Source organism: Macadamia integrifolia, unplaced genomic scaffold, assembly GCF_013358625.1.
Source record: "Macadamia integrifolia cultivar HAES 741 unplaced genomic scaffold, SCU_Mint_v3 scaffold316, whole genome shotgun sequence".
NCBI classification, from domain to species: Eukaryota; Viridiplantae; Streptophyta; class Magnoliopsida; order Proteales; family Proteaceae; genus Macadamia; species Macadamia integrifolia.
The window spans coordinates 146,990-149,164 of record NW_024869254.1 but is presented as its reverse complement, the minus strand read 5'-3'; the positions used below and the strand labels follow the sequence as shown (position 1 = coordinate 149,164).

Here is a 2,175-nt window from a genome sequence, read left to right as displayed (position 1 = left end):
AGAGTTAACAGGAGTAATAGATGAAGAAGATTTAGGAACGCTCTGTTGGTACTCTCTACCACTCGTAAGGGCGTAAACAACATCATATTGGTTAGAGGGCCCTTGTTGGGTTTGACCTTGTACTATATTCAGTGGTGCATTAGTTGATGTTTGTGAACTAAAAGGCTAATGATGCCTAGGGTTAGCCTTTAGTTGACTGGGTAAAGTTATTTTCTCTCTCACGCATAATTGAGATAGCTTGAGTGAGTTCTCTCGTAAGATTTTGATGTCTTGAGGGCCATATTTTTTTCCAAGTCACTTATTCTACTTGCTTCTCCAGTGTTGGTAAACCCAGAGGGTTGCTAATAAGATGATAAGAGAGGGGCCCTAGGAAAACTAGCCTGAGGTCCTACATTTGACCTAAGAAAAGTATTTTGGGAAAAAGATTGTTGTGCAAAGGGAGGCCTTTGGAGTCCAGGTTGACCTTGATTATGGAAATTGGAAGGCCTTGCTTGGTTACCCTAATTCCAAGAGAAATTTAGGTGATTTCTTCATCCTGGATTGTAGGTATTACTATATGGATTATTCTGGTATAAGGCATTAACACTATCATTAGAAGTGCTCCCAAAGGTGTTGGGGCATTCTTCTATGAGATGTCCAGGGGACTGGCACCAAGCACAAATATTAACCAAATTGACTGATGATGGCTCTCTAGGAACATTAGCCTCAATTCTCTTGATTAGGCTATCCAAATGGGTTTCTTTGGCTACTATCCCATCCACAAAATATCCTTTTCCTCCTATGGTTCTTTCACTCTCTTGGGTTGATTCCCACTCACGGGTTTTTTCAGCTAAGTCAAGTAAGAATTCTCATACCTTTCCTTCATCTGTAAAGGATGTGAATCCCTCAGGGCACATAGACTCTATCATTTATTTAGTTGGGTAATCAATACCCTCATAAATTATTTGACATAAATGCCATAGGTCTAGGCCATGGTGAGGGCATTCTTGGAGTAGATCCTTAAATCTCTCCATAAGTTTGGAAAATGACTCACTACGATTTTGCCTAAACTGAAGGATATCACTTCTAAGCTTATTGGTCTTGTGAGTTGGGAAAAACTTCTTAAGGAAGACAACTGTAAACTGTTCCCATGAGGTTATGGAATTTATGGGTAACTCATACAACCACTTCTTAGCTTGGTCTTTTAATACAAAAGTGATAGACCTAAGCTTAATAGCATCATCAGAAAGCTATTGGAACTTAATTAGAACACATACCTCTTCAAATTCCCTTAGAAATAGGTATGCATCCTCAGAGGTTAACCCATGGAAGTGAGGCAACATAGTGATGTATTGAGATTTGAGTTCAAAATTATTGCCTTGAGCTTGTGGTAACTATGCAGGAAGGTTGGGCTGTTTTAGCAGGGTTGAACCTATCTTTCAGAGATTTAGGTGAAGGGTTTTGCTGTTGGTCTCCCATATTGAAGGGTTTTAAAAAGAACAAACGTATAGGGTGACTACTTGTTGGATCTCTTCTTTCTAACCGATTCTTAGTATTATGTATCCACCTAACATTCATGCAACAGAAAACTACCCACAACTAGAGTAAGATAAGCACAAAAGAATGGATAGCAAAACTTTTTTTTTTATGATTTTTTTATGATTTTTATGATTTTTTTGATTTTTTTGGAGCTTACCGGTAGGGATCCAGGGTTGCTCAGGTCAATTCCTGATGTACTGCTACAGGGTGAAACTTATCTTTATCATATTGTGAGGTATGGCAACCTCCACCAATACAAATATTATTGCAAGTTGTTCTTCTTAGAAATTCAATAAAAGAAAAATGGTATTTCATACTTTCCCCATTTTCTTTTTTCCCTTCTTCTTTCATTATTCTTCTTCTTAATCCTTTCCTATATTCCTTAGGATGGGAGGATTGCCGCCTTGGAGAGCCAAGTTAGTTCCTATGAGCAGGAAATTTTACAGTAGGATGCACTGATTCAGGAATTACACAGAGGCTTGAGCAAACTGGACTAGAATCCATAGGTTCCCCGGTACTCCATCAAGATAACATGAGAATCCAAACACTTCCTCATTCTATTACTAAGTGAATTACATGACAAGGGGAACAATTTTCCTACCATAGATAGGATAGGTGAATAACAAGGTGAGGAGACAACTCTTGAGTAGGTGAAAG

The 2,175-nt window shown here is 38.5% G+C and overlaps 1 non-coding gene across 1 annotated transcript; it reads left to right on the top strand.

Annotated features, from left to right (window-relative positions):
• The first annotated feature begins 966 nt into the window (after positions 1-966).
• LOC122067835 lies at positions 967-1,073 on the top strand. Its single transcript, XR_006136889.1, has one exon. It is a non-coding gene; the product is annotated as a small nucleolar RNA R71 (small nucleolar RNA).
• The last annotated feature ends 1,102 nt before the right edge of the window (positions 1,074-2,175 follow it).